This window comes from Leucopleurus acutus (assembly GCF_964270905.1).
Source record: "Leucopleurus acutus genome assembly, chromosome: 19".
NCBI classification, from domain to species: Eukaryota; Metazoa; Chordata; class Mammalia; order Artiodactyla; family Delphinidae; genus Leucopleurus; species Leucopleurus acutus.
Window position 1 is genome coordinate 40995938 of NC_139161.1, and position 15006 is coordinate 41010943.

Consider the following 15006-nt stretch of genomic DNA (forward strand, 5'->3'; position numbering starts at 1 on the left):
CGTTTTCTGCATCGGACAGGCTTTGTTTTGGAAACTGTAGCAGGTTTCTGCTGTTTCGATTGTGGCATCCATTTGCCAACTTAAACTTGTTTTTTTTCAAATGTTATTTTGCTCCAAATTAAAATTGTTTTTTCAAATGTTATATTTCCCAAGTTTAAAAACAGTCCAAATGTCTTGGGCCTCCCTGGTGGTGCAGTGGCTGAGAGTCCGCCTGCCGATGCAGGGGACATGGGTTCGTGCCCTGGTCCGGGAAGATCCCACATGCCGCGGAGAGGCTGGGCCCATGAGCCATGGCCACTGAGCCTGCGTGTCTGGAGCCTGTGCTTCACAACGGGAGAGGCCGCAGCGGTGAGAGGCCCACGTACCGCAAAGAAGAAAAAAGTAAATAAATAAACAAATTTGTTTTAAATACAATTTATTGAACTGTAACTTTATAAAACTTAATTTTTAGTAATGACTGTTTAACAACTGGCTCAAAACATTCCTGAAAAGTTAACAAATGCCTCTTGAGCCAGTAAGAGCCAGTTCCAATACACCACTGTAAGGCAATCATCCCCAGACAATTTTCTTTTCATCAGATGTGGGAAATTGCCTTTTATAAGATACTTCATTTGGGCTTCTCATCACCCAACAAAATTTTCTCATGTATGGAAAGTAGGATACTTGAAGATTCAAAAAACACAGAATTTAGTGTGTATGAGAAGTTCAAAGTCATAGGAAACATGGGAGACCTGTTTAATATACAGGTTCCAAAGAGGTAGAAAGGACAGGGAGGGAGTTTTCTCCATCTTACCTGGATCTGTGTCCATCACCATGCCTACCCATTCCTGAGTTGTCAGTTTGCAAATATCCTTGTCCTTCACCATCCAGGAACAGGGAGCTTCTGAGAAAAGTGCACCACAGAATGGCTTCACTCCGATCACACAAGCATAGCCATATAGCTCTCCCCCAGCTAACACATCCAAGAGTTTGACTGTGAAATCTATCTGGCATTGAGACTGGCAAAAATGGACACAAGGTAATTTGTATATTGTGTTTTCTATTTTCTTTTTCACAGAATCACGTTCAACCTTTTTTCTTTAGCACATCCCAGAACTTTCTTACTCCTATCATCCACTCCAATAAAAAGATAGCCTCGGGCTTCCCGGGTGGCGCAGTGGTTGAGAGTCCGCCTGCCGATGCAGGGGATGCCCCGGTCCGGGAAGATCCCACATGCCGCAGGGCGGCTGGGCCCGTGAGCCATGGCCGCTGGGCCTGCGCATCCGGAGCCTGTGCTCCGCAACGGGAGGGGCCACAGCAGTGAGAGGCCCGCGTACCGCAAAAAAAAAAAAAAAAAGAAAAGAAAAGAAACGAAATAGCTTCCTTATTTTCAGCTATAATTTGTCTCCCTATAACTTCCACCTGCTGGGACTCACAAACAAATCTAATTGCTTTTGAACTAGCAGAACTATACTCTCATGACTCCCAAGGCTCATTGATGTTACTTGGTTGCTGATGACAACCATGATAGATACAAAGTTTTCTGAGAGTCTAGCTCCATATGAACATCTGCTCCACATTTCCCCAAACCTCTCACTCATTCTCCTTTACAAGTGGCTCCTGAGCTATGATTTTACTAAGTTCTTCATGCTCTCAGACATAAACTGAGAGGAATGAGATTTAAAAAAAATTTTTTTTTTTTTTTACCTGATGCTCTTGCTTTTCCTCTTGTTGCTTCAGTTCCACATCTGGCTTTGGTCTGAATGTTTGCCTTTTGTCACAGCCCCTGTTGCCCTTTGATATCAGCCTGGAAGGAGCAGGAACTCTGCCAGACTCCCCTAGTCTTCATAACATTGACCCCTGAGGAAGGCTGATAAGGACTCAAGAAAAGCCTATGACAGGGCAGATTGGCAGGCCAGGATCTGACCTCTGGGAGAGAATCAAGTATTAGTGGGGAAATTCAGGGGTTTTCAAGTGAGGGGCCAAAGCTAAAACGTCCCTCCTCTAAAGGGCTGAGTGTTATTTCTATACATCATACAAGCATCTCCTGTCATGGTTAATTTCACTTCAAAGCTCTACATTTATTTTAGATTAAGCTGTCCTGTACATATCTATTATGAACAATATTAACCTATTCTATCACCTTCCAAATCGTTTGTCCTATTCTATTCACTTTTATTCTCTTTTTCCTACTTTTCCTCTTTGTTGGACACAAGACCCAGCCTAGAAAAATACTCTTTGGTGAAGGTCTGGCTACCCCTGGGTGAGAGGATTACAGATGATTTTTCACTGAATTTCTTTTCCCATCCTTTTTTTCTTTAACTTTTCTGTATTTTCTAAATGGTCTACAATGAACATCAATTGTTTGCGTAATTAAAAAAAACAATTAAGTGAAAAAAATAAACAGGTAAGAGACAGTTATCTCTTTTGGGGTTGCTGATTAAACTGGAACAAGTGAATATTGCCAGCAATTATTGATGATGATGATGATGATGAACCTATTAACGTTAACTTACAAGGACAAAGGATCTTTACAGATGTGATTAAGAAAGGATGTTGAGATGAGGAAATTATTCTGGATTATGCATGTGGGCCCTAAATCCAATCACAAGTGTTCTCATAAGAATTCAGTAGAGGGACTTCCCTGGCGGTCCAGTGGTTAAGACTTCGCCTTCCAGTGCAGGGGGTGTGGGTTCGATCCCTGGTCAGGGAGCTAAGACCCCACATGCCTTGTGGCCAAAAAACCAAAAACATAAAACAGAAGCAATATTGTAACAAATTCAATAAAGACTTGAAAAAGTGGTCCACATCAAAAAAAATCTTAAAAAAAAAAGAATGAGGTAGAGAGAGATTTGATACCTACAAAAGAGGAGGGGGCAATGTGACCACAGAGGCAGAGATTGGAGGGATGTGGCCGCAAGTGAGGGAATGCCAGCAGGCACAGGAAGCAGGAAGAGGCACAAAATGGATTCTGCCCTGGAGCGTCTGAGGGGAGCACAGCCCATGCTGACACCTTGATTTCTGCCCTCGTATGTCAAACTTCTGGCTGTGAGAGAATAAAGTGTTATTGTTTTAAACAACCAAGGTTGTGGCAATTTGTTACTGCAGCCACAGGAAACTAATATACTTCTCTCCGTGTAAGTCAAACCATCAAACAACTCTTTGTTTCTACTCCAATTTGCTTATGCTGAAATGGCATTCTGAAATAGGTTTCTGAATACCCCCTCGGGGTTTTTTTTTTTTTAACTGAGGTTACTCTTCCTATGGAGTTCTGCTTTGTTGGCATGACACTTTGTACCTGTCTGGCTCAAAAGTTATTTCCAGGATAGGAGGCAGAATACATACTATGACGAATAAATCAGCACAGCAACATAGTAAACTGCAGAGGTCTGCTCTCAGCTTCAACTTTAACCCTTTTTCACTCATGTCATTTCCAAATTCAGTCTCACTTTTATTTCATTTTAAAATTTATTATTATTATTTCTTGGCCATGCCACGCGGCATTTGGGATCCTAGTTCCCCAACCAGGGATCGAACCCGTGCCCCCTGCAGTGGAAGCACAGTGTCTCAACTACTGGACCGCCAGGGAAGTCCCCAGTCTCATTTTTAGTTCTACTACCTACCTTAATTCTCAGCTTCACTCTCACACTGAAATCCTTCTGATATCACTTACTTTTAGAAAGATAAAAAGGACCATCATTTACTGGACATATGCATTTGGGCACAAGGGACCAAGCTGGGAGTGTGGCACATGATACGGAACCTGAGATTACATGGCTAGTTAACAGCCAGGTCTGTTTAATACAAATGCCCCTACTCCTTCCACTGCCTTTCAAGTTTGGGATTCTGGATTGCTCTGGAGTCTTCAAAATCTGAAATCTACCTAAGTACCTCCTTTTTCCTTCCCAATCAACAGGAAGGACATTTTTGGGGCAGAAGAACTAGGAACTGTATTGTTTTCTCCTTCTTATTCTTTAATGCGCTATTAGGGACCAAATCAGGAGAAGGAAGGATAATGTGAAAGATGAGCAAAGAGGGTTTCTCTTCCTTCTTCAGAGTTCCTTAGTTAAGTCCTCTGGCTATGAATAGTACGTTATCAGGCCAGCGAGGAGCTCACATTCTGGCTCTGATACCTCAAAGCAAATGTTCATGATACAAAGCAACTTGAAATCAGTAGCTTGTACAGTGGTTTTTTCTAGGTCTTGGGAAAATGATCTGGTCACACTGCTGACAGTTGGCGAAGAACTAGAGCTCCCAATTTATTTGTGTTTATTCACCGAGCATTTCAATTTATCAGCCGAGATAGGTATAGCACAGCTTTCCTGGTCAGTAGACACAAACTACCAAATACCAGCGTCCATCTCACTCTCAATTCATTTGTCAAGATGATTCGGCTAGAATAGCAGACTAGATAGCATGGTGACCAAGAGTAACAGTGCTGGTTCTACCACGCCACCACCTGACTCTGGGTAAGTCTCCTTTCATTCATTCTCTCATTCAGTCAGCTGTTTTTTAAAGCACCAAGGGCCTTGAAATCCTAGCTCTAGCACTTTTTGGCTTAGAAAGCTTCGTTAAGATAATCCAAACCTCACATTCCTTCTTTGTAAAGTGGAGATAATAATAGTGTCTTCTCCATACGGTTCTTGTGAGAATGAAGTGCGATGATGTATATAAAAAGGTTAGCATGGTGCCTGGCATATAACATCAGCTTTTCATTCGATAATCACTTACTAAGCATTTACTGTGTTCTGAACATGGTACTATGTCCTGGGGCCACCCATCATTTGCACCATTTAGTGACTGCCTTCTTTGGGCCAGATCTGCAACTTTGATGATCTCAAATTGTCCTCATAACAACTTATAAGACATGCATTATTTTCACTATCTTATAAATGAGGAAACTGAGTTCAGGGAAGTAAAGTTGAAGATTACACACCTAGTAAGTAGCAGAGCTGGGATTTGGACTCCTATCTATCTGATTCCAAAACCCATTTACTATCATTCTGCCATGCAGCCTCTACTGTTAGCAAGAAGAATAAGACACATGTCCTGTTCACAATCTAGAGGGGGAACACATATATTAAAGAACTCATTGCAATACAACATATGTGATAACACCAGGTGTTATCGCATTGTTCTCATTCAGTTCTCGTAACAGCTCTGTGAGGTAGGTACTGTCATTATTCCCTTTTCACAGATGGGGAAACTGAGGAACAGAGAGTTTATGGTGCTTGCAAATACTATAGTCCATATACATGACCACTACACTCTAGTGCCATTCTGGAGAGCTAGAAACATATGAACAGTGTGCTTGGGGTGTTCTAAGGAGTGACAGTGACTATGCTTGTGCCTGCGCACCTAGAGCCCGTGCTCCACAACAAGAGAAGCCACCGCAATGAGAAGCCCGCGCACCGCAACGAAGAGTAGCCCCCACTCGTCACAACTAGAAAGGCTGCGCACGGCAACGCAGCCAAAAATAAAATAAATAGAAAACATAAAAAATGACTAACCTCATTTCCATAAAGACAAGCAAAAAACTTACCTTAAAAAAACAAAAAAGGAGGGCTTCCCTGGTGGCGCAGTGGTTGAGAGTCCACCTGCCGATGCAGGGGACACGGGTTCGTGCCCCGGTCCGGGAAGATCCCACATGCCGCGGAGCGGCTGGGCCCGTGAGCCATGGCCGCTGAGCCTGCGCGTCCGGAGCCTGTGCTCCGCAACGGGAGAGGCCACAGCAGTGAGAGGCCCGCGTGCCGGGAAAAAAATAATAATAATAAAAAAAAAAATAAAAGAATGCACCAGGTTGAGAAAGGACGTTGGAGAAGGAAGGGGAAAACCAGGCAGAGGAAACAGCACTTGCAAAGGCCCATTCTCTTCACTGTCTAAAGTCTATCCTTAAAGTACAATGGAGGTCCTTCATAGGTCTGGTACAGAGGACATTCCATTTTTCTCCATTTATTTCCTCATATCTTTCTCCCCATCCCTATCTGACACTCATCACATTCCTCCTGCTGTCCTTCATATGCCACCTCTCCATTTCTTACTAGCTCTCACCTGGACCATTGCAATCACTTGGCAATAGCTTCTCCTTCTTTCACTCTGCCTTCCTTCAATCTATTTTTAAAACACAGTTGCATATTGAGTTTTCAGCTGTGATCACCCATCTCCTCAGACTCTGAAATCTTTAAATCTCCCACTTTCTCCAGAGTAGTCTAAACTACACAGCCAGCAAGCCACTATCTTTAACAAAGTCTTGCCCTGTCTTTCAAATCTCTTATCACCCCCTTTCTTTACGTTAACACTGGTCCTGAAACTTTGGTGTGAATCAGAATCTCCCCTGGGGTACTTATTAAAAATATACACGCCTGGGTTCCAACTCCAGATTCAAGCTTAATGATTCTGTAAGTCTGGATTGTGGGAGTTTGTCGTTTGGTTTTGATGCTGGGGGACATCTATGTTGTTAAGTTTCCTCCTGGTATTTCCAACTCACTGAATTTTGGAAAACACTACACCAGTTTCCACTTTACCTAAATTTGGTAAGCTCCCCTATGCTTTCTCATTTAATTCGGGAGTTAAATTATTTTCTCCCAGAATCTCCAAATCCAACGCATCTTTCAAAACCCAGATCAAATGCCACCTCTCCCAGGAAGCCTTTCTTGCTCTCTTTCGCAGTTCTTTGATATTTAGTGGCACCTCTTGCTTATTCAGGAAGCGTCCAAGCCCCTGACAAGCCAATGAGTTTCTCCTGGTCAGGGAGAGAGGGACACATTCATCAAAGTCCACCCCAACCCCTAGCCCTCAGGCGGGAATTCGGCGCAAGCACGATACTGTCGGAACACTGAATCGACAGTTCTTCCTGGAAAGCCAGGGCACACACACCCTCTACAGCCCGCCTCAGATGCCCTTCCCCAGTTGTGAAACGAGGCACCAGCAAAACCACTCCGGATGTCAGTCTCCCCAAGGTCGGGGATCAGGGAATTGGAGGGCGGGCGGGGACTACTCAGGGTCTTGCTTTCAACTTTGAGCATGTAGCCCGCCACGCCAAGAAGAGACTGCAAAGACGCCTGCGCCTTCCGGCCCTCCCTCCCCACCCCAACCCCGGCGTTCGCCTAGCCCTCCGATTGGCTGCTCCTCGCACCAGCCGAGCCTCAGGGCTGCGGCCCACGTGGTCCACTGGCCGTCGCGGGATTGGTTGTCCGGATCGGGCTGCCGCGGCAGCCGGCGGGGTAGCGAGGTGGAGCAGTGTGGGAAGCCCCAAGCCCGTACCTCTGGGACTGAACGGCGGCGGGTGGGCTGCGGTCAGCCTCTGCAGGCCTGGGTAGGCCTCCTGAGAGTTTAGGGCGTAAGAGTTTTGGGGGGTTCCCAAATCGGGCTGCGGACCCTCTGCCTGAGGCTTTGGTTTGAGCCCTGGATCCGGACTTGTGTTTCCCCGGAAGGATGGCGTCTCAGTCTTTCCTGAAGTTGGTGGGGTTTGGATGTTATTATTATTATTATCAGCAGTAGTATTATTATTGCTGTTATTATTATCGTTTTGAGGATACACCGTGTATAAGAATTGGTGGTCCTGTGCAGGGTGCCATGCAGAATGCCATGAGTTAGAAGTTGGAGGACGGAGGGCTTAGAGATGCTTGAGGGACGTCCTTAACCTATGTGAAATGTTGGAGGTAAGTCGGCTTTATAAACTGTGCTAATGCTTGTATAATCCAGGCGCTTAGGGTTTAGTAGGGAGGGTCGTTCACTGACTGAATTAAACTGTCGCTTATTGAGCCGCCTTCTGTGTCCCAGGCATCATTCTGAGTGTAATGGATGCAAAGGCCAGTAAGAGGAAGTCCTGGTTCTTTAGGAGCTCTGCGTAATGGGGCTGGTGGGAGAGACGGGAGGTGGGGGACGTGAATGGATGAATAATTGGCGTGTGATGCGTACTGTGGTGGGAAAAAGTGCTGTGGGAGTCAGAGGAGGGGATGACTGAGGGAGTTAGGGACGACTTAACAGAGAAGGTGACGTTTGAACAAGGTTTTAGAACTACAGACTTTCTCCAGATTGAAAGGGGTAGGGAAGGCGCTCCAGACAGAGGAAAGCGTACTGAGGAAGAGAACTAGGAAAGTGTGCCCTCTGTGTGTGGCTGGAGCACACTTGGAGCTCTGCTCACAAGTTTCATGCTTTTAGACAAGGTTATTTAAGTTCTCTTAGCCTGTTTGCTTTTTGTAACGTGTACTTACTTCTGCACAGCTTGATGAGATAAAGGCTCAAGCCTCTAAACAGGCACTTTACTAGTTTCCCTCTCTTTGTGGAATTCAGTTGCTGAATGGAGAACACAGACCATAGCTGTACGTTTTTAACTATGGAGTATCAAGCTATTGACATTTATAAATGGCTGAAGGAGGCATGCTGTGTCTCCGGAATTGTTATTTAGATACAATGCTGAAAAGCTGGAGAGGTTGACATTGTTTGTGTTCCTAGTACTTTAGCATAGCATGTCAGCGATAGTAAACTACGAGGTGTCATTTAGAATAAAATGCAGGCAGCTTTCTCATTCAGAAATTGATCATCCATGTTGTGAATTACCCAGGCTTTGCATCGTTTCCTTTATCTTGCCCATGGCCTGGAGAAAAATGAAATTAAACCTTGTATTTAGCTGGTAGTGGAAAAATATAAATCTGGTAATCAGACCTCAGTTTCTCTTTCCAGCATTGCTGTTATTTTGCTATGGACCTTTGTCAAATCCTAGCCTCCCTGGGTCTTGGACTCTTTAGCAGACTCTTGTATAAAATTTTTTATGACTATACTTTTCATCTTTGTTGGCAGCAGAATTGTAAATCAAATTGTATGTTAAATGAACTGGAGTTTACTTTATAAAGGATTTTAGGAGAAAATCTTTTCTAAAGATTTTGCTTTAGAACTAGATTATAAATCCCTTCACAGACATCCCTGAGATTTTATCATGCATGGTGTTTGGACTCACTAAAACAAGAAATGTTTTTGAACTGTAAACGCTTCTCCACTCTACTCTGCATTTCAAAAATTTTAAAAAAGCACCTCCAAAACAAAACTTGTTCAAGTTTGCATTTTTGTACAGCAAAGTTGCTTGAGGTGAATAGTAGAAGAGCAAATATTGAAAGCCCACGGTTGCAACTTATCTGAAGGCTTTTCTTCTCATGGGTAAACCTAAGTTTTCTTGGATGTGAAAATAGGGTGTTGGGCTGCTCTTAGATAATACAAGGAGGTGAAAATCAATGATGCAATGATGAGTGAAGTATAGTCTGACCTGGCATTGCCATTGCTTCAGTGTTGGCATTGACCAGGGCATGACCCCTTAATCTTCTCTCTGAGCTGATTCTGGTTGTGGTTTTTCCACATTGATATGTTCTAGCCTATTTGGATACTGGTTTTATTATGTGTACGAGTGTTTAATATTCTTTTGAATTACTGATACTTTCCTGTTTTTCTTTGTAGGTTGAGGTGAAAAATATGGCTTTGATATCTTCATGGAAAACTGCATTATTTCAGTCCTGAATCTGGTTCGGTTCCCTTATTGACTCATTACTATATTAAAAATGTTTATTTAGCAGTGATTGTAAAATGAAAGTAATTAACATGTACATGTTTTTTGGGGGGAGACTAAGGGGAAACAGGTGTTCAGCCTAGAAAAACATTTCTCATTGGATTTCCTGTGAAGTCAGTGTGTCTTGGGTTTAACTTTGAAACAAATTAAAAAAATTTTAAATTAAAAAAAAGTTTACTTAACTATGGTATTTGTTCTGGTAAAACCTTGTGGTTTAATAAGAATTTTTGCAAATATCCATTATACTCTTCTCATGGTACATAAAAGTGTTAATATTTTAAAATCTATAGAATATTCTATTTCAAAATTTAGTTCTATTATCTTAGTGCTATCAGAAAATGTGCTTTGAATTGCTGAAATGAGTTGTATTGGACAACACCTGTCTCAGCAGAGGCACTTAAAAATAATTTTCATCCTTCCTCTTGTAGTAATGATTTTTTTTTTAACCCGTATGTTTTTAACCTGTATGTTTAACCCTGCCAATCCGGTGGCAACTGAAGTGTTTGTGCAATATTTCACTTGAGAAATAAGGTATTTCACTCAAGATTGAATTCTTGCTGTTGGAGGATTTCTCTCCAATATTGGATTAGCAAAAAAAGCAAAATGTTAATACAGAATGTCTCAAAAAATCAAAGGTAGGGACTTCCCTCGTGGCGCAGTGGTTGAGAGTCCGCCTGCCGATGCAGGGGACACGGGTTCGTGCCCCGGTCCGGGAAGATCCCACATGCCGCGGAGCAGCTGGGCCCGTGAGCCATGGCCGCTGAGCCTGCGTGTCCCGAGCCTGTGCTCCGCAACGGGAGAGGCCACAACAGTGAGAGGCCCGCATACCGCAAAAAAAAACAAAAAAACAAAAAAACGCAAAGGTGGCCTGAATGAAAAATTTACTCTAAATACCTCGACTAATCTTTCAGTTTCCACATAATCATGACATGGAACAGCTCTTTGCCAAAAAACATTTATTCTTAAAATTTACTTAAGCGTTTCATAGAAACTTTAGTAATAGCCAGAATAATTCATGTCAGCTTAGCAAACTCTTAAGAGCAAGCAGAAAGAGCTTATGGAAAGATCCTGTCTTTACACAGTCATAGTTAGGGCAGTATTTTACTTCATCTCTTCATTAATAGCTTTGCTTTCACACTGAAGTCTTCAGACTATTCTGTATATACATTCAACCCCTATTTTCCTGTAACCAGTTTCCCAAGGAAGGTATGTGTGGTTCACAAAGGGATCTTTAAAAGGTGATAAACTATAGCAAATGTTACTTAACAAATGAGTCTCAGCATATGGAAGGAGAAAGTGTTTCTAAGTATTTCTATAAAAAGCATGTCCGTGGTGGCGGGGGATGAACTGGGAGACTGGGATTGACATGTATACACTGATGTGTGTAAAAGTGATAATTAATAAGAACCTGCTGTATTACAAAAATAAATAAAATAAAAAAAATAAATAAAATAAAAAAGCAGGTCCATATTTCATACTGTTTGCAAACCGATAAAACCTATTCCTCATAGGCAGATAAATGCTTTCCTTTCTCAAAAGGCCTGCTTCCCCTTCACTACCCACTCTACGAGGTCTAACTTGGGTTTTTCCTGAGAGCTTCTATACCTCTTGTCCTTTAAGGAAGGGGACAGGAAAAGCTTCTGTGCCGAGTACCCTCTTTGATCCCCTTCTCTGTGCTGACCCTCACATCCCCTGCCAGTCCTGATTCTCTCACTCTGACCAGCTCGGTCAACTCTAAGTAGAGGTGTCTAGGGAGCAAGCTAAAAGGTTAAGATCAACGAGTACATCCTTTTAAAGAAATCCATGTGGCTGTTTAAAGTTCATACCATTATTAATTGAGGATGATCAAACAATGCTATTTACCGTGCGGAAAAGCAGCCCTCTGGCCTTATAGCGCAGTCATTTCGTTGTGAGACAAGGTGCTAATCCCTTTCAGTTCTCAGGGGAGTACAGTTTAATCAGATGCTGTACTTGTGTTGGATAACCTGTGATGGGACAAGCTCGGTGACTCTTCACGTAATTAAACACACAGCGATAACAAAACACATAGCCAGAGGTGGCGAGAACGGTGTCATTCACGCGGTTTTTACGACAGAGTGGGCACACAGTCTTCATTTGGGGCAACAGGGGAGAATCAGAATTGTAGTCTAGATGTACCGGTGGTGGTGGAGTAGGCAGGGCAGTCAATGACTTGATGGTTTCTTCGTTTCCGGATGAATACCACCACTCAAGGAACTGCAGGAAGAATACACCCGTCGAAAGGCCAGTAGAGAGGCATGAGGCGGCACCTCCCACGGCTTGCTTCAGAGCTGACTTTATCTTCTCGCCAACGCTGTTTGGAGAACAGAACAGGGAGGCAAAAGGAGAAACTGTTTATTTAGGTACAATCACAGAACAACTAATACACATGCAATTCTTACACTTTTCATTAGAATCGTTGATTCAGCTTGGGGATTGAATAGTTGCTGGACTGGCGTTTTCTCTTGTAAGTGTCTATTCGAAACAATTCCCTCTTTCTGACCTACCGTAGTTTAGGAGTTCTAGGAGCTAAGCTTTGTTTTTAATGACTAGGGCTTTGTTTGCTTTGTGTTTTGAGAAAGAAATTAATGAGCCATTGATTATATAGACCTTTATGGGGGTGGAAGATAGTATATCCAGAAAAAGAAATAACTCACTTAAAAAACAACTCAGCAGTACTGAGGAATATATTTGAACTTGTCAGAGAACACAGACACTAGGAGCGGGATAGCACCATGGTTAAGAGCAGTCTTTAGAATTGTACTGATCTGGCTTGAATCTCAGCTCTGCCGCCTATTAGCTGTGCGGCCTTGGCAAGGTACTCAAATGTTAGAACTTTCCTCAACTGTTAAGTGGTGCTAATGCATTTATTTCATTGAGCTGTGATGAGGATTGAGATAATACACGTAAACACCTAGCAAAGAGCCTGGTACATAGCAAGTGTGGGCAAAAATGTAGCCATTATGATGAGGAAGGTTACCAGGATGGCAATCCTTGTTTTATGGACACAAGAATTTTTCGATGATTTTATGAAATACCCCAAAGTGGACTGAGGTGGGTAAATTTCATAAAATTGGGATAAGATTTTAGGATTTATTAATCAAATATGTTGGGGAAATGTTAAGGCCTTACCTCCCAGCTGGTTGCTGCATCATGCTGGCTCCGGCTGGTTTGTGCTCCAGAGCTTGTATATCCTCAACTGTAAGTCGATCTAGCCGAACCCCAGCCAGACTCAGCAGGGGTGAGTGATGCTGAGCCTTTCCTAGGATGTATCGAAGCTGCTGTACAAGAAACCAGCCTTCCCAGGCCATGTTAACAAATGGGTAGGCTGCCAAAAAGGCTCTGTAAAATCGTTTCCAGCGGGAAGTAGGGGGTGGATGGAATATTCATCCTCTTCTCTCAGGCTAGAAATCAGCTTCACTTTCAGACTGGGAAGAAGAACCAGGAAAATAACTGACTTCCAAAGCTGCTTCTTTGGGAGACCAGCACTGGCCAATCTCTGAAGCTTGTGTGTGTCTCCCATTACGATCCTCTTTAAGCCATAAAAGTTTTCAGAAAACGAGGCGCTGGTTTTAGACACATAATGTTGCTGGAGCAGAAGACCTAGCAGGGTGATTTCATCAAACCACTTCCACAAGAAGCCCTAGCGGGCAGGATTTGATTCTGCAAGAACCTAAAGCAAAATAAATAAATGAAATTCATTCCATTACACAGCTACTATGCCTTGTATTTATATTTCCTTTTTTTCCCTCTGAATTTCCACACTTTTCTTTCTGGGTCTACCTTAACCTCCCTTTAGTGCTGGGTATTCAGTACACATAACAAGAGACTCCATAACCATTAAATCATGTGATGTGCATTATATGCTAATTGGTTATTTCAAAACTTAGGCCAAGAAATAAATTCAGATTATTGGCTTGGTTTTTACCCGGACGTTCCTAAAACTTTTCAGAGAATTAAATCCTTACCTTGACCACATGCTGAAGAGCAGGTCTCACTGCTGTCATTAAACTGTCCTGTGCTACCACCTCAAAGATAGATGGCTGGCTGGTCATCCACCGCAGAAGCAGTTGTGATGTGAGCCCCGTGCTCAGCCATAGTTTCGTGTGTGCACTGGGTTTTTCTTTGCCCACAAACTCTCTAGTAAGCATGAACTTTCTGGGGGTGCCAGATGGGTGCTATTTTACAGGAACTGGGCAAAAAAGACCTCTTCCGGAGGCCGAGGGGAGGGGTCTCAAAGGAAGGTGAAGAATGAAGTCAACGCGGACACCCACGTTAGGGAAGTAGTGTGTGGGAGAGGTGAGTTGATTAATGCTGCACCTCACAGGGAAAAGCGTGACTACGGGGGGACAGGTACGGCGAAGGAGCGCTGGCCTCTCGAGCGGCAGTCCTGGAGGCGGCCAATCACGGACTCCCAATCCGGAGGGCTCAAAAGCCAGGCGGCTCTGAGGGATCGAAGGTGCCAGTGCAGGCCGGCCCCAACGGCCTGGCTCAGCTGTGGGCTGTGCAATCCCCCCGCCCGCGCCAGTCCTTGCGAGCTGACCCCAGGCGAGGAGCGAGGAACCCGCGACGCCGCGTTTAAAAGGAGGTCTCGGCTTTATGTCAGAAGCCGCAACCGGAAATAGAAGCCGCTTGGAGCCCGCCGGCCGTGGAGAGGCGCTCTAGCCCCGAACGCGGCTCCGCGACCGGAACTAGAGAACTCTATGATCTCACAGGCACTTCCGCTTCCGCCCCCAGCGGGCTCGGTTGGAGAGGAGTTTTCCGCCGGTAGGTTTTACTTTTCTTAGCTGGTTTTGCATCGCTGTGTTGTTGGAAAGCCACGGCTCTGATATCTCTCTACAGAGTCTTTTTGGCAAGGTGTTGGGTCGCCGCACTGACGTCTGGCGCCCGGAGCCAGAGCTCGGCCTGTTGCTGAGGCCTTTGTTCCCTGGGGCGATAGAGAGAGGCGAGGGACCCAAGGGAATGTGGAGATGGAAGGCTCACTTTGCTTGCGGCGGGGGTGGTGGCTCACTATTTTTGCCGCCTTCGGGAAGGATTTGAAGCGACAAAGCCGAGATAGAAGGCTTAGCCTTATGGCTGCCAATTATTAACAACAAAAAAAATTTCCTGCTGTTGTTCAGAATTTGGGACGATTATTTTTCATTCAAGCTGGTACCTTAATTGTCTTCTAGGTTAGGTTACGTTCAAGCAGAACTCGGGGCATTTGCTACACTAAATGAAAATGGTTCCTGCCCTCGAACACGGTAGGATGAGTCACATTAGCGATATGAATACAGTGCTAAAACGGAGTGATGCTGTTGAATTCTAACTAGCATGAATTGGGGAGGCTTGGCAGAGAAGGTACTTTTCATCGTATACCAAAGTTAATGTAATTAACCTGACCTTTTGCAAACTGCTTTTACATCGTATGCAATTGCCTTGAGTAGCTGCAGGTTTACTGAATTTGGATA

At 43.9% G+C, this 15006-nt stretch overlaps 1 protein-coding gene and 1 pseudogene across 2 annotated transcripts in view; one reads left to right on the plus strand and one right to left on the minus strand.

The window, feature by feature from the left end:
* Positions 1 to 11421: 11421 nt before the first annotated feature.
* Positions 11422 to 13654, minus strand: LOC309976211 (peroxisome assembly protein 12-like; annotated as a pseudogene). The gene is made up of 3 exons: positions 13525 to 13654; positions 12689 to 13229; positions 11422 to 11870 (listed from the first exon to the last, which is right to left on the minus strand). The product of its transcript is annotated as a peroxisome assembly protein 12-like (transcript).
* An 849-nt stretch (positions 13655 to 14503) lies between these two features.
* Positions 14504 to 15006, plus strand: part of LOC309976210 (AP-2 complex subunit beta-like) — a 45067-nt gene continuing 44564 nt past the window's right edge. Inside the window, 1 exon segment of the mRNA XM_082861773.1 lies at positions 14504 to 14799. The gene's annotated coding sequence lies outside the window, so the exon portion shown is untranslated.